The following is a 24,331-nucleotide window of genomic DNA, read 5'->3' as shown; positions in this document are numbered from 1 at the left end:
CCTGCTCATGTCATTTTTTAATAGTCACGTTGATCTTTCCATACAAAGGGAAGATATGATTACGTTAATTAAAATAAAAAAATAGATACACGTTTAAGCACATAGAATCATATCATATTTGAATAATTTTCTATTTCAGATTTAATGCATTTCTTTTAATATCAAGTTTTAATTATCAGCATTCTGTTATTGGTTTCATCACCCTCAAACCCATTATGCTAATTTCAGAGAAATTGCATCTGCAGTGGGGAAGAAAAGGAAAATACCGAATCAATAATAAATAAATAATTATGTAAAAATGGTTAAAATAAATCTGAAGAACTAGGCGACGCACTCTGAACTCAGTCACAGACGGGGAGGGCACAAAACCGGGGGGACTCAGCTTTGTGGCAGCGAGGATGAGCAGATGATGATGGATGAGGAGGCGAACAGACGAGGCGAGCAGACAGCGGACGATGAAGAGATCGGCAGGAGATAACGAACAGGCTCTTGGCGAACAGGCTCCGGGTTTACGATCAGAGGCAGAGGCAGGCAGGATGACCTCCTCCATGAAAGCTCTCCTCTTTTTTTCCACAGGCTTTTCACTCTCACCAACCCTTTCCTCCCTTTGTTGTGTTCGCCTAAGACTAACTCTTCATTTTCCTCACACCCACTCTTTCCTCAGCTGTCTCCAACGCTCACATTCTCAACTCCTTCTCCAATCCTCCCTCCCCACCAACTGCCAATTTTTGACTCCTCCCTCTCCTTCCTCTCGGGCACGCTCCGCTCCTTTTGGGAGGTGTCTGTGACTCCGCCCCCTCTCGGGGTGGCACTCCGCCTCTCCCAGGCGATCCACCGCTCCACCCCTTGAGATCGGGTTTGGATTAGTGAGGTTATTAGGGTAGGAACCTACCCCATTCCTGAGCCGTCCAGCCAATAAGCGGGTCTGAAATCCATCCAGGCCATATTAGAAAAATTCATGGAACAAATTAATAAAAATAATGAACGAATGGAGGGTCGAATAAGTGAACGGATGGATGAACAAATTGATAAAATGAATGAAATGTTAGCGGCGCAGCTCGGGGCACAGATTAAAACTGGAATGGCAGGTTGGTTTAACTTTGGGGGGACAAAGGAAAATTCCACAGGGACCTGTTTGTTGGGTCATAGCCTGGTAAAACATCATGCTTGTGTGGGTGTCATTCTTCCCCAGAAAGAGCCTGTCCACGGGAAAGAAGGTTATAGAAGGGGTTAGGTAGTACATGCTCCACGGTGTGAGAGGCCACCACCGTGGTTGCAGTGTGGCACTTGTGGGTGTGCATTTAGACCAGGCATGGGGTAATTCTGGCACGTAGGGGACCGTCAGGGTGTGACGTGGCGCCAGCTCAGGAGCATGCACAGGCGGCCAAACCTGAGCCGGCGAGCCAGGTGTCCAAGCCTGTGAAGTGTGGGGCGATGGGCGAGCCTGCTCATGGTGGGAGTAAGGCCAAACTGCTGAGGTGTGGGTCCGAGCTCTTGCTGGAGAGTGAGGCTACGTCTGTCGTAGTATGTGAGCTAGTGTCGGCGGAGATCGCATCAGATCCTAAGGTGTTCAGGGTGGGCTCTGTCGGGGTCAAGTTCGTGCCCGGGGTTGTGCGGGGTGTCCTTTGGCAGCCATAGGGCAGCAGCTAAGAAGGAAGTTGAACGGTAGCACACTTAGAAAAAGACAGGCCACTGTGGGCCTGTGTCAGTTGGAGCCCCAATTGGAATTTGTTGATGCACGTGCTTGTTCGTGTTCTGTAGGAGCTGTGAATCACAAACAGCTGGTGGCTCATGATCATGAAGGAAAGTTGGAAAAGCAGGAAGCTCAATGCCAGCAGCGGCTGGAGGAGGGGGTAAAAAACGGCAGTATTAATGGGGTAATTTTATGCAGCCGCATTTGAAAATGCGAGGCCAGGAAATTTAAAATGGGAAAGTGTGGTGGAGTAGCCTTGGTGGGAGTTCATCCCCAGGCTGCAGGATTCGGACCAGAGGAGGTTAAGGGGGCCGGCCTCATGAGAAATTGCCTTCACCCTTTCTTCACTTTTCTATATATGTCGTTCTTTTATTTAAGGCCTGGCCTTGATGAGGACTCAGTCCCTGAGTCGAGCCTTTATCATTGAGAAAAAAAAAAAAAAAAAAAGGAACCCATCTGTAATTCCCTCATTTTTATGATGTCTCCGGCTTATTATATCATCGATCTATCTATCTATATATTACTAAAACTCTCATCTTGTATGTATGTATTTATGCTCCAAAATACAGCCAAAACGGTACACAATAGCACAAAAATTTTAGGGCCACATTACTCACCATTCGCCTGCGGTGTGCAGTGTCAAGGTTCATTCAAATCTGGCAACGAAAAAAATTATTAAAAAATCTATTCCCAATTCAGTCAAGTACTCTTTGGAAATGTTTGATCAATGCAAACAACCTCAGTGGTATAGTTCGCTGGAGCTACCTGTTATTTCTTGAAATGTTTTTTTTATTTATTTATTTATTTTTTTTTCATCAACCGCTGTCATAACAGGAACCCAACAGGTTCACGGGTCGTCTCGTATATTACTAAAACTCCCATCTTGTGTGTGTGTGTGTGTGTATATATATATATATATATATATATATATATATATATATATATATATATATATATATATATATATATATATATGTTCCCCAAAATACAGCCAAAACAGCACATGATAGAGCAAAAATTTTAGGGCCACCTTACTCACCATTCTCCTGCGGTGTGCAGTATCAAGTTTCATTCAAATCGGGCAACGAAAAAAATTTATTAAAAAACATAAATTCCCGATTCAGTCAAGTACTCTTCGGGAGTATTTGATCAATGCAAACAACCTCAGCGGTATGGTTTGCTGGAACTATCACATTTTTTTTATCAACCACTGTCACAACGGGAACCCAATGGGTTCACGGGTCATCTAGTAGTATAATAATACTCCCACTTTTATGATGTGTATGGTTTTCATGTAGAGAATTTGGGTACTGGTATTTTATTACGACTTGTGATACACATCCTCAATGAGAGCAGCGCTCCACAATTACACCTTTACAGAGAGAGAATTTGCATGCCATTCCCACTTCCCCCCACCCTGAACCCAGGACTATAAATTTTTTATCATCTGAAACATTCACATGTACACCTTGAGTTACAACCATCATTTTTCAACCCATTTCATCCAGTGGTTTATGAATGCTAAAAAGTCAAACAAGTCCAAACACACAAACAGACAATTCTCAAATTATTGATGGTATCATTGTGCGATATGTAATGCTTTCTTATTCAGGCAGTGAATCAGCATTCTTGAAGTCGAGGGTATTGGTATTTTATCCAGGGTACTGGTATTTTATTAGGTTTTGAAGTAGATGTCTATGATTCGATGAGCGAAGCTAATGTGGTGGTTTTCTGCCAGCCCACAAGTCCTGAGCCACCTCGACTCCTGGAAGCTCTGGGGATCACGAGGCTCTGAGAGGAAATCTATGCAGATCTGGTCACCTATCCTGGGGTATCCAATGTAGGCAATTTTTTTGTCTGATTTCTTGCATAAATTTGTTAAATGAACAGTTATAACTAATGGTCACCTATTTAGGATTGCCCTCAAGAAGAATACTGCTCAAGTCATAATGATGTACGGTACCATCGGACTATATGCCATAGTACTCCCAAAACAAGGGACACAGAGAGGCTGTGAACATTGTTAGCAAAGTCCCCATTACAATTAATAACGAGTCATTTGATGGAGGAATAACTGTCAACCTCGAACACTATATCAAAATTTGAAGATTTATGCATCTGGTGTTGGAATCCAAAACCAAATTTTAAGAGATGATTATTTTTCTCGATGGCCCACGCTCCACAACCAACCATGTCTTCAGCATGCATTACTCTGTTCAGTGATACCTTTGTATCTATGATATTTGTATTGCTTTATATTATGATAACAGTTGGAGATACAACTGCATAAGGTTGATCAGCTTCCTTTGGGTGTCTTAGGGGAATGGAGCTCATAAGGTACAACAGTCATTTCAAAGTATTTAAGTTGAAAAACATGACCGCAGGGACATCATATTCCCTTTGAGTCACACGTGGTTATTGTTGTTGTTAAGTCTCGGAAATACAAGAATGCGTGCCACACATCCATCCTGTTTCAGGGCAAATTTCCTGTTAATACGAACCTTAAGTTGCAGCCGGGATGATAAATATCAACATCACATGGACAAACTAGCTCAGTTGCAGTTGGTAAAAAATATAACCACCCACGACCAAATGCAGTGTAAGTTTCCACACTGCTAACTGCAACATCAGTCAGCTTACATGGCTTTGGAAGCATTTTTTTTTCTTGCAGCATCATCAGCTCACCCCCTGAGGAAAAGAATCAATCAACAAATGCATTTTTGGCTTCCCTGGCAGTTCATGGAGAATCAACTGGGATGTGAGACTTCAGTGCAGAAAGGTGCAAAGTTGAAGTACCATTGTAACTCAAGAATGGCGTATCTTCTATTACAGAGGAAACATCAATGGATAATCACGAGGCGTTGGATTCATCATTCACAATCTGGGGACTAAATAATAACATTGTGGAGATGGAAATTACTTCTGACAGAGTAGCAAAACCTGTGATTAAACTCAAGTTGAAGTATGAGCTCCAGGTAATTCAAGATTACCCGTACGCTCCAATATCAAACTAATCTGACGATTAAATCATGGATTGATTTGAAGAAGTAGAGCACATGCATGTATTGAGAAATTTCAACTTCAAGATTATTGTGGGAGACTTCAAAGTAGGAACACGGTAAGCCGATGAGATATCTGTCAGCAAATTTGGTTGTGACACCCAAAATGAGAGGAAACAGAAGAGACGAGTTAACAGACAAGAACCAGTTTTTCTTGACAATCCTTTTTCTAGAAATAAGCCCACAGGAAATATACTGTGAAAGGCCCATCAGAGTGAACAATGAAATAGACTACACATTCTCAAAAGAAGAAGCACCCGATATACAATGTTTCTCTTTTGAACAACTTTCACAACCACAGACAAGTCCGGTGAAAATTCCACTCAAATACACACTTGGAAAGGATAGAATCAGTGAAGCCAAAGTCTGATTCAACTTATCTCAATCCAATTGGAAACCAAACAACTTTATTCCAATTTGAACTCAAAAAAACAAAATGGTGCACTTCAAGAAGAAAAAAAAAATAGAGTGTGGTGAATTAACGTGAATTGAGGGACATGACGCGGGATCACATGTTGTGCGTCTCGCGTATAAGGGGATGTCTCTGCGGCACGAGTGATTGTCCCCGGGGCATTGCTATTGACATCGGCTGTTCACTTGATGCTCGTTAACTGAAGGTGCTCATTGACTGGTGAGAATGGAGATTATATCGAACTCCGTGCTTACGCGGATTGTCTGCAATGGTTAACTGCACATGTATACGTTACTGCTTATGTACTCCTAGCTGAACCTGTATTTCCCGGTGTGCCCACAGAAGCGGCTCCAATCAAATGGAATAAAGCCTAAACTCTGAAGGTTCATCTCTCGCTCTCATTTCAATTTATTCCATTTAATTTTCTCGGCTCTCTCAACCAAAGATGGACAAGATCTACAAACCAGAGAGGTTCGACGCAGACCCAAACGCGACTGACGCAGAAATGAAATGGTCACATTGGTTCTGTTCCTTCTCACACTATCTGACCATCATCGCGGAGGGAGCTGACAAATTTGCCGCTCTCGTGAATCATGTCTCGCCCGGCGTGTACAGGCTCTTCTCGGGGTGCGACACTTACGAGAAAGCAGCGATCGACGTGCTGCAGGCGCTCTACGTGAAGCCCAAGAACGAGGTATACATACGACATCTTCTCAACACACGCAAGCAAGCAGCCGGGAGACAATCGATCAGTTCCTGCAAGCTCTGAATCAGCTGGGAAAAGACGGCAGCTTCCGGGCGGTAAGCGCCGAGGAACACCGAAAGGAAGCGACCCGGGAGGCATTCATCCAAGGACTCAGATCAGCCCACATACGGCAACGCTTACTAGAGAAAGCGCAACCCACTCTTGACAAGGTAGTCGATCAGGCTCGAGCGATGGATACGGCTCAGCAGCAATCTGAGTCATTTGGGACACCGATGCTGCTCATGAACGCTGCTACGATGGGAACCCAAGGAACCCCACTGGCACAGACACAGCCAGACATAGGGGATGGAGAAACACCCGAGGAGCCGGATACACAGACCTCGTCAAACTCCTCAGCAACTGCTCCGGTTGGTAAATGCTTCTTTTGTGGGTACAAAAGGCATCCTCGTCAAAAATGTCCAGCCAGAGATGCCACATGCATGAATTGCGACAAGAAAGGGCATTATGCCAGGGTATGTAAATCTACTCTAAGGAGAAATAAACCCACTTCTGCGGCTCTCTACTCGCAAAATAAATTGACTGCAGCCTCCCCGGGGAATCTATCCAAGGCTATCATCAACGTACGAATTAACGGGCATATGGCTGAGGCACTGATTGATACCGGTAGCTCTGAAAGTTTCGTCAACAGCTCGCTAGTGAAGGGCAGGAAATGGGTAATCCACCCGACTGACAATACGGTATGCATGGCCGCCACCTCACTACAATCCCGCGTACGAGGGTACTGCAATGTTGAATTGGACGTAAAAGGGTACACGCATCGGGATGTAAAGGTGCTGGTGCTTCGTGATTTGTGCACAGACGTAATTCTGGGTCATAATGTCCTCAAGCAGCACACGAGCGTCGAAATACCCTTTGGAGGAAGCAAGCCTCGTCTAATTTTAAATGCGTTGACCACCGCGGAGGTGACGTCCCCCCAGCTGTTCGCTAACTTGTCGCCGGTCTGCAAACCGATAGCGATCAAATCGCGGCGATATACCACTGCTGACATGAATTTCATCACTTCGGAAACCAAGCGATTACTGGAGGAGGGAATTATAGAACCGAGCGATTCGCCATGGCGCGCACAGGTGTTAGTAACCAGCAGTCAGAACCATAAGAAATGGATGGTTGTCGATTATTCCCAAACGGTCAATCGCTTCACCCAACTCGACGCCTACCCCCTGCCGCGCATAGATGAGATGGTCGAACGCGTGGCCAATTATAAGGTATTCAGTACCATCGACTTGCGAAGCGCCTATCATCAAATTCCCATCCGAGAGGAAGACAAACCGTACACTGCATTCCAGGCAGGGGCGGCGCCTCTACCAGTTCAGAAGGATACCATTCGGTGTCACGAATGGAGTAGCTTGCTTCCAACGGGTTATGGACGACATCATCTCAGATGAAAACCTCGAAGACACTTTTGTTTACGTGGATAATGTCACAGTGTGCGGTAGGGATCAGAGGGAACATGATAGGAATCTGGACAGATTCTTGAGCATTGCTAGAAAATATAATCTGACTCTCAACTACGAGAAATGCGTATTCTCGGCAAGGTCAATTGACCTTCTCGGCTACACAATAGCCGGCGGCACAATTAAGCCTGATCCTGAGCGATTGCGCCCGCTCCGTGAGCTTCCACCACCTCAGGACTTGCAAACAATGCGCCGGGTGATCGGGATGTTCGCTTACTATGCGAGATGGATTTCGCAATACTCCGAGAAAATACATCCCCTAGTGCATTGCAAAAACTTTCCACCAGATGCCGCTGTCGTAAAAGCTTTCCACAATCTCAAGGATGATATCAGTAAGTCCGTGGTTTTATCGATCGACAGCTCGGTGCCCTTCGTGGTGGAGACCGACGCTTCAAATCACGCCATAGCTGCTACACTTAATCAGTCTGGGCGGCCGGTCGCGTTCTTCTCGAGAACTCTCTCTAGAAGCGAGCAGAGACACTCGGCAATAGAGAAGGAAGCGTACGCCATCGTTGAAGCGCTGCGGAAATGGAGACATTATTTACTGGGAAACCACTTCACGCTCGTTACGGACCAACGATCCGTGGCTTTCATGTTTGATGTGAAAAATAACGGGAAAATTAAGAATGAAAAAATTATGAGATGGCGGATAGACCTAGCTTGCTACAGATACGACATTGTTTACCGGCCCGGGAAAGAAAACCCTGCTGCAGATACCTTCTCCCGGGTCTACAGTTCGGCAACAATCAGTCAGGCTTTGCAAGACCTCCATGTGTCTCTGTGCCACCCAGGGGTAACCAGGATGGCACATTTCGTACGCAGACAAAATCTTCCCTATTCTGTTGAAGATATTAAACAAATGAATGCTTCATGCCCTGTTTGTGCTGAACTAAAGCCCAGATTCTATGGCGCGGCATCTGGCAGACTGATCAAGGCTACTTCCCCCTTCGAGAGACTAAACATCGACTTCAAGGGCCCTACCGACCGAAACAGACAACAGATACATATTCACCGTTGTTGATGAATATTCAAGGTTCCCTTTCGCGTTTCCGTGCTCGGATATGACCTCGGGCACTGTCGTAAAATGTCTCTCTGACCTCTTCGCTATGTTTGGGAGACCTTCGTACATACATTCAGACAGAGGGCCGTGTTTCATGTCGGCCGGGCTAAAACAGTTCCTATTAGAGCACGGCATAGCAACTAGTCGAACGACGGGTTACAACCCACAGGGAAACGGGCAGGTGGAACGGTATAATGGAGTAATTTGGAAAGCCGTAACTCTGGCGCTGAAATCGAGAGGACTGGGCCCCGAGCGATGGGAGGTTACTCTTCCTGACGCTCTGAATTCCATACGCTCTTTGCTCTGCACGTCCACAAATGCCACTCCTCACGAACGTATGTTTACTCACCAACGACGTTATGTTGACGGTCAAACGGTGCCCAACTGGCTGACCCATCCCGGTACAGTGTTCATGAAACGCCCGGTACGACAAAGCAAGTATGAACCGCTGGTGGAGGGGGTCGAACTCATTGACACTAATCCAGAGTATGCTCATGTCAGGCTCCCGGATGGCAGGGAGACCACTGTGTCGGTTCGCCATCTGGCTCCCTCAGGTACTCCTCCCGCTGGTACACCACCTTCTGGCACTCCTCCTTCTGACATTTCCCCCCCCAGGAACTCCGCCAGGCGACGGGGCTGCCGCGTTCCACCCGAGAGCGATCGAGGAGTCATCCCCGGCACAAGTCGAGGCTCACCAAGAGGATCGGGAGTCTCCCTCAAGTGAAACTGCCGTTTACTCCCGGAGAGGTCGACGAATAAGACCACCTCTACGACTCAATCTGTAAGGGTCATTTTCAGCATTCTCGCTGCTCTTGCTCCTATATACCCATTATATCATATATCGATGCTCATTTCCATGCTCCTACAACTCAAAATAATCACTGCTTGGCATGTATGCTTCTGTAGATCTATTAGTCCGCGTTGCTTGAAATGTATACTCCTATAGTGCTAAAGCAATTATGGTGTGTAAGATGGGCCCCTAGTTACATTTTAAAGGTGGGGAGAATGTGGTGAATTAACGTGAATTGAGGGACATGACGCGGGATCACATGTTGTGCGTCTCGCGTATAAGGGGATGTCTCTGCGGCACGAGTGATTGTCCCCGGGGCATTGCTATTGACATCGGCTGTTCACTTGATGCTCGTTAACTGAAGGTGCTCATTGACTGGTGAGAATGGAGATTATATCGAACTCCGTGCTTACGCGGATTGTCTGCAATGGTTAACTGCACATGTATACGTTACTGCTTATGTACTCCTAGCTGAACCTGTATTTCCTGGTGTGCCCACAGAAGCGGCTCCAATCAAATGGAATAAAGCCTAAACTCTGAAGGTTCATCTCTCGCTCTCATTTCATAGAGGTAAATAAAATGTACCAAAGAATGGTTCACAATATTAAAAGATCCAGCAAACCAAATGAGTGGAAAACGAGTTTCAACACGACCAGAAAAATCACAGAAAGACGGAAAATATGAGAAAGAGATCAACGATAAGGTCTGACATTACAAATTCAAGAAATGAGTTCGTAAAAATTTGCAAAATAGTGCAGAAGCATACCACTGAGGACATCAGATCATTCAAGTGCCAGTTTGAAAAGAAAAACAATTGAAAACTAGAAAGAACAATCAGAGATTGCAGACCATTGCCAGAACTTGTTTTATGTGGTGTTTAGAATGGGATTAAAATAAATTCAATTCAGATCAAATAGGTACAGTACTGCATTGGAGTCATCAGAAGGAACCCAAACAAGGAAAAATCAAAGATGTAGTCATCATGAGGAACCGAGATAGGATTCACATTTCGGCTGCTACTCCTCCACTCTCAAACCCACCCAGGCACAGCGGAGTGAGCCTTATTCAAAAATAAAAACTCAAAAAAGAACCCAGATCAAAAAATCAAATAATCCCAGCTGCCAGACCATGTGTCTGATGAAGTTGAAATTTAAAACTTGTATTCCGCATTAATACTAGATAATAATTGTGAAGCTTCATGTCGATTGATTAAGCAGTTCCAGAGAAAACATAATTTAATTTTTTTTTTCAATCCAATTTGGCTGCCAAACCATGTGACCTATCAATTATTCCTTTACAAATCTGTTCCTCATGGAATGGTGGTCAGACGTGTAAAGTTTCTCCTTGATCTGTTCAGCCACTTCAGAGAAGATTTTTGAAGGTTTTTTTTGAACTAATGTAGCTGCCAGGGTCATACCAGTAATATCGATATTATTTTTAAAATAATAATTTTTTTAATGCAATTTCCAAAAATACACAATAACATTACATATTCATATATGATGTACACATCATTGACTAATTTTTCAAAGTATTCCCACACAGGGTTTTTTTTCCCCCATGATGAGAACGGTTATTTTACTTCCAACTTCAACTTCTATTTCAAATGATTTTGTTTTTAAAGCGAGATCAGTGTTGGTAATCGACACAGGTCAGAATCCATCGCTATAGCCATACCGGTATGACTATCGGAAGGCTGTACCAGTAACGCCATCACAAATCAATGACCCTGCGCAGGATTTCTAAAGCACATCCGATTCATCTAAATAACAAATTGCTTTAAAACCAACCACGAGGGCAAAGAAGAATGTGATTGCTTGTACAAAGCTGATGATGTCGGATGCTGAAGGTTAAAAGTTAAAACCCACTGTACTTGCTTCCTGGTACATCTTGACGTCATACGTTCCACTGTTCCAGGTGTAGCCCAGTCCATCGAAGCTTTTTAAATCATGTAATCCATGTACGGTATTGTTGGGAGGTGTAAGAATGACGAGAGGAGTTTGACATGGAGGAACAAACGTGTGGATTCAGGTGAGGAAAGTTTCCCATGGGAATTGTGGGGTTTGAAAGGCAAAAAATGGCAGGATTGTGAGCACTGAAGAGTTTGTGAGTTACCTTTTGGAAGTTAAAGGGCGAGGGACTGGCAATGGATGGGTAACTGGAGTTAAAAATGGTTGAAAGATGGATTGATAGATGGACGCCAGAGGGATTAAAAGATGGATAATGTGTCAAACCTGAAAGAGTGAGAAGCATGAACACAGTACAAGCAAGGTTGCTCAGACGAGACGGCTACTTGGTGGTCTTGAGGCAGAATGAGGACTCCTCTGCTCTTGTTCCATCTTGATATGGTGTGCATCTGTGCTTGAAAGTCATGTGTGCAGCACGTACACAACAACCTTTGAGAGTCACGTGAGCGACACGGTGTACAACGTTACATGTAGAGTTAGACACTCAAGTGCAACATACCATACCTTGAAGGAATCGTGAAGACCAAAGGAAGATGGACATGGTCTGCCAGATCATGTTTTCCCTTGTGTTTGACTTTGGTTTCCACTTCCACGCATTCGCTGTTTGTTCAGGAAGGAAGGATAAAGTTAATACCATTACTAACATGAATGCTGAGAAGGAAACGTCACAAAGTAAGAATGACTCATTGTGTGGCAGTTGCAATGCTGTTGTTGAGGAGGATGATTGCACCATTGAATGTGAACTGTGTAGATTCTGGTTTCATGCTGCATGCCAGAATGTCCAAGAGGTTGTATATGAGATCATCAGTGAATTTGACAATTGGGAGAGCAGTCTACATTGGTACTGCAGAACATGCAATAAGAGTGTGGAGAACTTACTACGCTTCATGAACACTCTTCAAACCCAGCAGACCAAGCTTGACGGAGAAGTTAAGAGTTTGAGATCCGAAATGAAGAAGAGCAGTGACAAGTGTGATGAGAGATATAGTGAGATGAGGAAGGAACTTGAGAAGATCAGAAATGTGAGTGTTTTCAGCTGCAGACCAAGCACTCGCCAGAACCTCTGCAAATGAGGTGATAGAGAGGTTGGTTACTACCAAGATGGATGAATTGAATGAGAGGAAACGAAGAAAGAGTAATCTCATCTTCTTCGGGCTTCCAGAGTCTGAGGGTGATAGTTCAGAGATCAGAAAAGAAAAACAAGTGTTCCAGTGACAAGTGGAATACCACAGGGCAGCGTACTAGGTCCGACATTGTTAATCGTCTTCATAAATGATCTTCCTGAATCAGTTCAGTCCAGTTTAAAGTTGTTCGCAGACGATACTACATGATTTGGAGTGGTGATGCAGTAACCCTCCAGAATATCGATGAGGCCATCAAATGGTCAAGACTCTGGCATCTTCCCTTTAATGAGGAAAATTGTAAGGTTATTCATTATGGAAGAAGGAATCAGGAGTGTATACGAGGTGTGTTCAAAAAGTATCCAACCTTAATTTTTCGTGCGTAAATAAATGAAGCTAGGGAGGCGTGGTTTGGTGCACGGATGTAGGCGATCCTAATCCGTATGCGTGAATATTTTCCCTCCTGCAGAAGCTGCCAGTCGCCGACAGACCGCCCATGAGTGAGGAAGTGTAAGTGAGCGCCGTCGGATTTTCGTTTTTGACTTGGGCTTAGTGGTTAGGGTGGTGGCTTGGATCCTCAGGGTCCTGAGTTCGAGCCCCGCTGGCCGCTGAGTTAGCATCAGGGGGGGTGACTAAGCTTGTCATCCTTCCGAAGGTCGGCAAAATGAGCACCAGTATACTGGTAATTATCCCTGCGTGGCGAAGGCGACTAAAGGGTTGGCATCAGGAAGGGCATCCGGCTGTAAAAACATTGCCACAAGAAAGGGTACCATGATTGGAGCCTGCAAATAGCTGACTCCTGTTCAGGGAAAAAGGCTTTTAAATGGTGTGATGATGGTTAACTAATGACTATTTTGTTTACCTTTATCAGAGAGACAGTTTTTGCATTCACTTCTTGCACAATAAAAACGACATAAACAAAATTGGTGAAAATTGTAGCGTGTGGTACTGGATTGCATTTACACACTGCTCGAAACGTAAACCTTCAACATCACATTTTCGGAAAGCGATTATATTCCTAAAATCTCAACAGTACAGTCCATCGATTGTTATCATTTGGAAGTAGATTTAAGAGTGGTGAGGAAAAAAAAAATACAGTGGACCTCACATGGAGAAATCGCAGGGCTGATGTGAAGTTTCCAATTTTGTCGCAGTTTGTGACCACAGTGTGGCCATTCTTGTTTTTAAAAAGATGTCAGACATTCTATCCTAATTGCTTGCCGCCTGCTATCAATAAATAATTATCAAATAACTTATAACCAGGCTACAAGAAACAATCATCAGGGCAATACCCCTGGTAGTGGCTGGATAACATAACCAGGGAACCACGAATAGGCATGGATGACCCACAAAATATATAATGGAGAAGAAAGTAAATACCGATGGATTTTTTTTTTCATGCCATGAACAAACTTTGGTACATCACGGGTGATGAAGGTTGTGGTCAAGTTTCATCGAAATTGTGTGTCGTTTCAAAGAAGAAAGCAAATACAAATTTGGCAACAACCCCCAAGTACAATCTCTTGGACAACAATTTTTTTTTTAATGTCGTCAACAAAATTTAGTACATCATGGGTGGTGAAGGTTGTGGTCAAGTTTCATCAGAATTGTGTGTGTAGTTTAATAACGAAGCAAATACCTAATTTAAGGGGGCAATCCCCCCGTAAACCCCCTCAGACCTCACATTTTTTATGGCGTGAACAATCTTTGGTACATCATGAGTGATGAAGGTTGTGGTCAAAGTTTTATCGAAAGTGTGTGTGCAGTTTCTGAGAAGAAAGCAAATACATATTTTGGGGGGCAATCCCCGTAGACCCTCTTTGGGCTGGATTTTTTTTAATGCCATGAACAAAATTTGGTACATACACGGTGATGAATGTTGCGGTAAAGTTTCATCACAGTCATACGTGTAGTTTCAGAGAAGAAGTTGAAAGTATTTGTGGACAGACGGACGGACGACGTGCCATCCCATAAGCTCCCCAGAACTACGTTCCAGGTGAGATAACTAGACCCCACCCAGCTAAAGGAACTAGCAGGATTCAAGAGTGGATTCAATGCCATCGACAACCGACAAGTAATAAGACATAATTCAAATGTTTACAATGAATATACCAAACAGCGATAATGCGTATGATTCATCAATAAGGGGAAATCATTCATATCAGTGGATACAACATTTATTACCCTCGCCAGAGGAGAGTGTACAGTATTGTGACGTTCACGGGACTTGAACAGTCCCGCCAACGTAGAATGAGCCGAAACGATGGAGGCGATTTATTTGTTTATAACCCAAACATGGCGGTTCTAATCTCTCTACCGCAAACGGGACGAGGAAGGTGGCACGAGTCACTTTTCACTGAGTTGATGATGTTTATTCCTTTTTTATTATTACTAGAAATAACAAGACTCGGCAAGAAGAGGGATCCGGGGCGATTCGACGGGATGGTGTGGGATCGGGCGTGGGGAAAACACAGACAATTCCAATGAATATAGAGATCTCAAACTTTCTAAGGCGCGAAGCACACACACACACACACACACACACACACACACACACACACACACACACACACACACACACACACACACACACACACACACACACACACACACACACACACACACACACACACACACACACAAAACGTAGCTATTTCTGGTGGTCAGGCTGGACCGTGGTGTGGACGCAACTGTCCCTGGATCGGCATCGGACGAGCTGGCCTTGCTCTCGTCAGGGGGGCAGGAGAAACCGCGGTGCTGTCGACCTCCTGGTCCTGGCCCAAGTCCGCCCACAGCCGCCAGGGAACCAGCTCCGGCGCCAAGCCGCGAGCAGGAAAGGGAGGCAGGTCCACCCGCTGCCCGACCCCGCACTCCGAGTCAGCAGAACCCCAGAGCCAACCGAGGTGAGGCACGAGGCTCGGGAAGGCTCCCAGACACGATCAAGAGCACGATCGACTCAGCACAGCAGCCAGGACACTCTCTGCCGCCACAGCTTCCACACCAAAAAAACACGAGCGTTCTGGTTGTAGTAATCTTCTTCTTCTTCTTCTTCTTCTTCTTCTTTTTCTTCCTTTTCGACCCCGAACAGAACCTTTTTATCCTTCGTCCTCGTCACTCCCAATCGAGCCGTTTATTGGCCCACCGCCATCGCCTTCCGCCAATCGTGATCACGGGGCGGAGCCATCCGTTGCACTGTCCTGTGACGTCATGGCCAGTCTTCAGAGAATACCAAAAGGGGTTTACGCAAACACACTTACCCTATCCCGTGTCCCTATCTAATTACGTGACATTTATCATTTCCCCCTTGAAGAAATGAACATTTACTAGACAACTTATCACCACTGAATTACTACTTATTACATCGAGATCCTGGTAAACTCGAACAGCATGGCATACCTAATTAAACATCCTAATTACCCTTTGAATGCATACCCCCCCCCCTCAAACGTAACACTATTGCATTTGGATGTTTATTAATTTCCTCATCGAAGATTCACAGGTACTGTATATTGGTTGGTCTCGTCTGTTATTCTGTTCGTGTGTCTGTCTGTCACCTTGAGGTCACAATGCTATTCCGATCTTCATAAAACCTAACCACCTGGTGGAGGTAGTCACAAGCTAGAAGCTTATTGTTTTGGAGTCAATCGGTCAAGGTCACATAAAATCGTCAATTTTCATCCAATTTACTTGAAATTTAAACAGAATCTGCACATCGGGTCACTGAATTGGTTGGCCAATTAATAAGCTCGAAGCCTTTTGTTTTTGAGGTCCTTTTGTGAAGCGAGAAGTGCAAGGTGGCAGGGACTGATTTCATGAGCACCAGTATCTGACCGTATTTACTGGCGAAAATCAAAGATTTTTCAAGTGCAGTAATGTATATTGGTTGGACTTGTGCGTTGTTACCTCCACCACCGAAGGTGAAGGAGGTTATGTTTTCACCCCTTTGTCTGTCTGTTTGTGTGCAGGATATCTCAAAAAGTTGTGGACGGATCCAGATGAAATTTTGAGGACAGATTCGGTGTGTGCCAAGGACAAACTGATTCGATTTTGGTAAAGATCCAAATCCGGATCTGGATACGAGAATTATTTAATTTCTAAAGTCATTCTTCACCATTGAGAGATGGGGACAAAAATGATACATCGCCTGATATTTCAAAAATGTATTGGGCCCGATATGTTCTCGTGGATCAGGCATTGCGTGGTGGCACCTTGCGTCTGCCTTGAAAATTCTATGCCCGCCGCAGGAACGCCAGAAGGTCACCGTGCGACATCAAATCAAAGACCGTACGGCACTCCCACGTTTTCGGTCTCCACAATTTATAAATACCCCGTGCGTCTCACCAAAAAATAAAAACATATGTGACTGCTACATTGTGTGACCGTGGAAATACTGCGGCCGCTTTATAATTGCTAGTGCCCATACATTTTGTAGACCCTCCGGCTGCCGAGCCAAATGTGACTTAGGCCTTACCTCGTGTTTTCACCTTCATTTGTGATGTTTGTATTTTTCGTCATCTTGTGTTTTAATTAATAACAAAAAAGCAATCCGATCACGTGGTGTGACGGACTGTCAGGCAAGGATTGAATTTCACAGCAAAACCAGTTGTACTTTGGAATATCCATGATTACGTCAGCCCGATGCATTTGATGAAAGCGATTGTGGTTCTGCGGGCATCATGTTCGATGAGCTGCCCTGGGGGCAGCGCTCTCGCAGAGTGCGCGCGTGATCGGAACCCAGGACGGAGCTCGAGCCTGTGTGGACCTTTGGATGTGGTGATTGTACCAGTTTACATACAATACACCGCCACCGAAGGTCATTTACTCATCTTATTTTACCTTAAACATGGGGAATTTCAGTTTCAAGTGTCTTGAAAGTGAGTTTTCTTTGGGTCCACGAACGGATTAATTCACTCCATTATTTCTTATTGGGAAAATATTTTTGGAATCCGAACAGCCTCCTGGAACGAATTAAATTGGGATTCTGGGGGCACCACTGTAGAGGCAAACACCTATACTCCGATCTCTTGCGGTAGTGCACGGTGGACGCACGGTCGATGCAGACTGCCACGGAGGCCTTACGTAGGTACATCGTGGGCGTAGGGGAACCGTGTGTCGACCCTACGTTGCCCGCAGGTGGTCACACAGACCGCAAGGCCACCATGGAAATAGTGCGGCCGCCGTAATTTTTGGGGGGTTGGGAAAATTCATTTTTCATTGAGAAGAGCTTACGGCAGCCGCACAAATAATGCAAGCCCACCGTACGCCCTACGTACGGTCGACGTGGAACACATCTACATCATAGCTTGGCTTGTCGAATTGCTACGGCGAACGTACAAATGAAAAAAAATTATAACTCCGCGCTATAATTCCACGGCGCCCCTACAGCCTGTAAAATATAGCCAAACGGCATAGGGCCTCCCTGAGGCCACCTCAGTTTCTCTGCGGCCGCCACACGTTTGTCAAATCAGAGGACATACGGCCGCCGTATCCTCGCCGTAGAGCAAATGTGACCCTGGCCTAAGGAGGTGCTATTTGTACATAGTCCCTCACGGGAAAGCCTGACAGCTCATCTCGTGGGGAAAAACCCACTCCATACTGATGACAGAGTGGTCCATAAACACAAAGCTTTTATTGTATGATCATTAATTTTGACCCCAAGGAATAGGATATGTATGTGTATTTTATAACCATGAGCTTTGGCCTAAGGGCCAATGTGGATGTTTATTAATTAAACAAGCTTTGTTTGACCATGTACGTTTGTCTTGGAGCCAAAGTGTATGAATATATAGACAACCATTGTGACCAAAAGTGATCTTCACATTCAGGTTTACATCTTTGAGCTTTACAATTCGCTGTATTCATGGAATATATTGAAGGTTTCCTCAGTGAGTCTACATGTCATAATCTATTCCATATTTTTATGTTAAGGCATTAGATTCCCTTCAGTTTTCCAATTTAATTTCACATAATTCATCCTGTTCCTTTCGGATTTGGATCGATAGCAATTTTCAATGTTTCATGATTCAGCTATGTCATTTGCGAGTACATTCAATTCTGAAGAGCACTTTTTCCAGCTGCTCTGCCGATTGGTTCTTTGGATATATATATATATATATATATATATATATATATATATATATATATATATATATATATATATATATATATATATATATATATATATATTGTTGCGGATTCGCGCCCGCCGGCGTGCTGACGGCCACGTAACTCGAATCGCGGCACGTCGCCCACCGGACGGACAATCCAGTCGTGACCCTCTCGGACTAACGCCGGGAACCAGTCACGGGTGGACCTTTCGGTCTCACCGCGATCGAGCCAATCAGCCCCCGCGTGGGATAGGGTTGCTCGCCAAATTCGACCTACCTAAGTACCCACGCGGAGGGTAGACCGGGCGATCGCACCTCGCCGCAGGTCGACTTCGGACACGGGCCACTTAAGCGACCCGTTCCGTACTATCAGAATAACCGAGCGGTGTTATCGTCGACCTCGACGGTTCGATTAATTATCGGGCGTATTCAGCCCACCACCAACCCTTTACGTGAAGCAAGATGGGGATTCAATAGAGGAAAAGACGAAGCGAAGCCGGAAACAGTTCAACACAAAGCACATTTATTCGCGGCACACGGGAAGCACACATATTCAATTCCACCAAAAGCACACAGAAAAGAAAAACACAATTCAATTTACACAAAAAGCAATTATAAAAGAGAAACACAATGCAGAGCTAATACCGACTACCGAGCACACGGCAACACTTATACAATTCTACTTCACAGACGGCGCCGACAACACATACCCAAAACCAAGGAAAGAATACCCTCAAGGATGAGGCGGGCCTGAGGCCGAGACCGGGTCGCGCCTACCCGTCTGGTGATGAGACGCGGAGCGGCGATGGCGCCTCAACTCCGCGGGCCTCGCGGACAGTGTCTGGTAGGGGGTGGGAAAGGGGCCCCCTTGGTCGCACTATCTCAGCGCGGGGGGAAACAGGAGGGGGTTGCTGATGCTCGGGGTATAGAGGATTTTTATTATCCCGCGACGAGCGTCTCCACCTCGGCCAGGTCGCGCTGTCGGCCTCCCTGGGGTGCAGCTCCCGACGCGAGCACCCCCTCGTCTGGTGTCGCTGCCTTTCCACAGCTCCGTCCCCTCCGTTCCGACTCCAATGCACACGACGACCAGCTCCTTCTTGCCAACTCCACCGCCCGCGAAGTCTTGACTCTCTGTTTCCGACTCTCCTACTCTCCTCTCCGCCTCTGGACTCTCCTACTCTCCGCCTCTGGACTCTACTGGACTGACTAACACGGTCCTTTTATCAGCCCCGTAGCTTCGCCCTCTCATCTTTGACCCCCTCCCTTCGACCTTTCACCTCGCTCCCCATTGGCCCGAGAAAAAGTGGGCGTGAAGGCTTTTTGATCCATAAATTTGCATATATTGATCGCCCTGGGGGCAGGGCCAATTCGCCCCTCGCTCACCGATTGGACGGCAAAAAGTGGGCGTGTGTCGTTTTTGATCCGTTTTTGAAGCACAAAATCCGTGATTTTGTACACGCTGTTCGGCGCGCGCCCTGCACGAGTCCAACACCGGTACCCACAGCGGGGCAAGAACGGTGGCGATGCGACGGTTGCGAGGTGTGACGGGAAGGTCGTGGCGGTTGTGGTGAAGCGGCGTTGTGGTTGGTGGTTGATGTTGTGATTGTGGTGGTAATCATGGCGGTTGGTCCAAAATAAAGATAGCAAAAGAAAAACGGCTATCCTGAAGAGTCGCAGCACGCATAAATGACATGTATTCCCACTAGACAACGGGTTTGGGCCTAACTACACATGTACTTACCGAGATACCTCACCTAAGGGACCTGAATGGTGGTTTGCGAATTTGGTAACCACAACAATATATATATATATACACACACACACACACACACACACACACACACACACCTGTTTGCATGTTCAGCTCAGCTATTTGCACAACCCCAAAATGTCTCTCCTTTGGCAAAGGCAAAAGAGAATGCTATGATGCACTCAGCTGCTCACATGTGACTCTCCTTTGGTACTTTCCTTCGTTAAGTCTCGTACGGCAATGGAATTGTATAAAATTTTAGGTTTAAATGAACTTTGGAAATATATATATATTTTTTTTATAAATATAGCCTACATATTTTTTGATGTACAAAAAATCTGCTAAAATGGGAGCTTATATTTCGAAGCGATCTTTCTAAAGGTCAGCAAACTATGTAAAATCTTCAGCAATTATCACCTTGATGTTGTTGGTCTCAGTGAGGTTATATGGACTGGTACAGGGAGAGAGATTGTCCAAGGAAACACCCTTCTCCACTCAGGCAGAGATGATGGCATTCACAGGGGAGGAGTCACACTTCTGAGAAATTCCAATATAGCTACATGTCTTGTTGGGTGGAATCCAGTGAATGATGAGATTCCATCCACCAGATTTAACATCAACCATTCCAAGGTGACCATTATACAATGTTATGCACCGACAAATGATAATGCAAATATATACGTACACACACAATATATATATATATATATATATATATATATATATATATATATATATATATATATATATATATATATATATATATATATATATATATATTGTGACGGATGTGGAAATTCACAGGACACCATATAGGTCCTCACATCAGTTATGTCGATAAGTCTGTGTTGTTAGATTTCCCCACCGATGTTTAATGGGAAATTATAATTATTCGTGTGCAGGGCTGTGAATCTTCAGTTCGCCGTTTTTCTTTTACTATCTTTATTTTGCAAGCTGTTAGGGCGAGTATTTACAAGCTTCATTGATGCATGATGCATGCTGGGTTAGTATATATACTGAACAAAAATATAAACGCACCAAGCGATTGTTACTATTTTACCTCGAACTCATTAATACTAAATCTTCACAACAATTTGGTTATCGAATCCATGACAATTGAGCATTAAATTTCAAAGAGTTCCTTGAGAATTCTAGCGACAGTCTTTGCGCTACAACAGCCGACACAACCGAGGTGTCACTGTCAGAGTTCACACAGTCAGTAGCGGGTGTTGGCCTCCCTCAAGCTTGGCCTCCCTCAAGCGGTTACGCACCGTCTGGGCTGAAATGCGCCTGTTATGCAGCCCGACAGTCTCATCGGCAGTCCTCGTGGCCGGTCGGAGTCGATCCCGGAGATGTTGCAGCCTCATGTGACGATCCTGACCGGCGGTGGTCACACGTGGTCGCCGGGCATGTGGGCGGTTCACGGTGCTTCCAGTCTCTCTGAGGCGCGTTCTCAGGCGGCTAATGGTGGAGTGGTGGACATTGAAGTGTGCTGCAACGGCCCGTACTGACGTCCCAGCATTCAGCATGCCAATGGCATGTTGACATTTGGCACCAGTCCACATTTTGGGGAGGCCTTTTATAGGGCAAGCTATAGGGAGTGTTTGTGTCCTGGTCACGCTCACTGACCATCGCTCTGTCAAGCCCCATGGTGCTCATGGGAAGGATTACTCAACGTGTGAGTCCACACACTCAGAGTGGTCAATTTCAATGGGAACATCTGTCTTGAGCAAAACAAAGGAACCATTGCTCAAACATATCATCGGTTTGACCATTTTCCCATAATGTCAATCTTGACTTAGATATTTCGGTTGGTGCGTTTATATTTTTGTTCAGTATATATATATATATATATATATATATATATATATATATATATATATCATAATAAAAAAATAACCATTTTTACAGCCATTTTTCCCTGCTGTGCAGGGGTTGGGCTTTTTCTTGAGGCAATGTTTTATGGCCGGATGCCCTTCCTGACGCCAACCCTGGTCGCCTCTTATGACACACCTATTCTAACCGGGGCATACACCAGGACCAGTACACTGGTACTCATTTCGCTGACCTCGGAAGGATGACAGGCTGAGTCAACCTTTTCTTTTATTCTTTTATTCCTGACCAGAAGTGATCATTTATTTATTTATTTATTCAATTATTTTTTTTTCCCCAAAGTTAATTTTAATAAAGATATCTCCCGCATCATCAAAAAATTTTTTTAATCGTGATTTAGATTATTTGTTCGCTGATGCCGAATCCAGGCCGAAGTAACTGGAAATTGCGTCAAAATCATCAGCTGCGCGGGGTTTCCACGTACCACGGTATAGTTGGCAAGTATACAGTTGTGAACAAGTTTTATGTAAAGTCAGAAGCGAATGTAAGAAGAATTCTAGGTTCGCTTCTCGGCTTTGCCAATTCAATATTATTTCGATGATATACTTGAATTAGTCTGTGAGAGTTGATCGTGGAAAATGGTGTCATCCAATACATGAAATCGCTCCAAGCTACTAATTTGAAAACTAAAGTATTTACAAGAGTCATGTATACAGCGATTCATAGCTATGATGAGCAGGAATTCTGTATGAGTGGGAAAAGTGAAAAAAAACAAAAACTTCATCGTTAAGAAATCGTTGTGGCCTGTTCCAAATCAAGGAATGGTTGAGCAGGGTAAAAAACATAGCGGCTTCAGACCCCAGCGAATTTACCCAAGGTATAGAGTAGTCAGTGACAAGGCGAATATTGTGGAGAGCTCGCCAAGTGGCTGAAGCACTCAAACAAAACGGTTGATAAAGAACGACTCTCTTGATCACCGAACTGTCATATTAAACACCTCCCAGAGACACCTGAAATATCAAACATGTCCGAATTGGACAAATGAACACTTCTTTTGGCAGTGGAAACTGCTTGCAAATTCGATTCTGGAGGTTAAATTTTGTAATTCTCCTTAGTTTAAGAGATACTCATGGTGATCCTGTGGAAATGAAATAAAGCAACGAACGCTGCCATCTCCGGGTGCCTATAAGCATTGCAATGTACCCAGTGATTCGTAGCTATGATGAACAGGCATTCGATAATATGAGTGAGGGAAGTGAAAAAAAACCTTTATCGTGAAGAAATCGTTGTGGCCTGTTCCAAGTCAAGGCATGGTTGAGTAGGCCAAAAAAAACATGGCGGCTTCAGATCCCATCGACGTTACCCAGGAAGTGCCTGAAGACCCAGAGAACGAGGTGGCCGAGGATCGCCTGATGAAGGATAATATGTAATTGGGAAAGCCGAGAAGCGAACGTAGAATTCTTCTTGCATTCGATGCTGCAATTTCCGGTTACTTCGGCCTGAATTCGGGATCAGCGAATAAATAATGTAAATCACGATTAAAAATTATTTTTTGATGATGCGGGAGATATCTTTATTACCTCAACATTACCTTCACAACAACAACTACACTGCTGAGAACAGGATCTCATCTGAAAGAAAAAAAATTCCTCAACATTATCTTCACAACAACAACTACACCGCCTTGAACAGGACTCATCTAAAAAAATTAATATTCCCTCAACATTACCTTCACAACGACAACTACACCGCCGAGAACAGGATCTCATCTAAAAAAAAATATTTCCACAACATTACCTTCACAACGACAACTACACCGCCTAGAACAGGATCTCATCTGCAAAAATAAATATTACCTCAACATTACCTTCACAACAACAACTACACCACCGAGAACAGGATCTCATCTGCAAAAATAAATATTACCTCAACATTACCTTCACAACAACAACTACACCACCTAGAACAGGATCTCATCTGAAAAAAAAAATCCTGAAGCATTACCTTCACAACGACAACTACACCGCCTAGAACAGGATCTCATCGAAAAACATGAATACGAGATTGAACGTAAAATTGTTCTTTCATTCGCTTCTGACTTTACCTATAACTTGTTCACAACTGTATACGCAATTTCCAGTTACTTCGGCCTGGATTCGGGATCAGTGATCAAATAATTTAAATCACGATTAAAAATTATTTTTTGATGATGGGGGAGATCTTCTTCTTCTTCTTCTACTTTCGGCTGCTCCCGTTAGGAGTCGCCACAGCAGATCATCCGTATGATCCGCATCGTGATTTGGCACACGTTTTACACCG

The 24,331-nt window shown here is 44.5% G+C and overlaps 1 long non-coding RNA gene across 2 annotated transcripts in view; it reads right to left on the bottom strand.

The window, feature by feature from the left end:
• Positions 1 to 23,516, bottom strand: part of LOC147029428 (uncharacterized) — a 39,395-nt gene extending 15,879 nt beyond the window's left edge. Inside the window, exons 1-2 of one of the 2 annotated variants that reach the window (XR_015055902.1) lie at positions 23,280 to 23,516; positions 2,311 to 2,349 (exon numbers count right to left, since the gene is read on the bottom strand). This is a non-coding gene — a long non-coding RNA (uncharacterized LOC147029428). Of the gene's footprint in view, positions 1 to 383; positions 710 to 2,310; positions 2,350 to 23,279 lie in introns of those variants that run through there. The other variant, XR_015055901.1, reaches the window with a different exon arrangement.
• Positions 23,517 to 24,331: the final 815 nt, after the last annotated feature.

This window comes from Eptatretus burgeri, chromosome 3, assembly GCF_056783735.1.
Source record: "Eptatretus burgeri isolate ZD-2024b chromosome 3, Ebu_testis_v1, whole genome shotgun sequence".
NCBI lineage: Eukaryota > Metazoa > Chordata > Myxini > Myxiniformes > Myxinidae > Eptatretus > Eptatretus burgeri.
The sequence above is the reverse complement of the archived record's forward strand: the minus strand, read 5'-3'. Positions and strand labels throughout refer to the sequence as shown.